This window comes from Durio zibethinus, unplaced genomic scaffold, assembly GCF_047325235.1.
Source record: "Durio zibethinus cultivar Kanyao isolate XHJ-2024 unplaced genomic scaffold, ASM4732523v1 HiC_scaffold_73, whole genome shotgun sequence".
Lineage (NCBI taxonomy): Eukaryota > Viridiplantae > Streptophyta > Magnoliopsida > Malvales > Malvaceae > Durio > Durio zibethinus.
The window spans coordinates 12501-12881 of NW_028322696.1; positions in this window are offsets into that span (position 1 = coordinate 12501).

Below are 381 nucleotides of genomic sequence, written 5' to 3' on the forward strand. Positions count from 1 at the left end.
AGCCACTACAGACATCCATAAGTTGATTGGAGACCATTTAGGGAAAGACCCGCAAGCCTGTGCCATTTTGAAGCTAGTGGAAGAAGGGAAGTCCAAACATTTCTGGAAAGAAAATGGGGTCTTGTGGACCAAGGGACCTCGAGTCTTTGTGCCAAGAGCAGGAGGTCTGAGACAGATGCTGATGAGGGAGTGTCATGACACCCCATGGGCGGGACATCCGGGCTGGCAGCGCACGTTGGCGTTATTGAAACAAGGTTATTATTGGCCTCAAATGCGACAAGATGTGATGGAATATACGAAGACTTGCCTCATTTGCCAACAAGACAAAGTCGAGAAGAGGAAACCTGCAGGTATGCTTGAACCTTTATCGGTACCTACCAA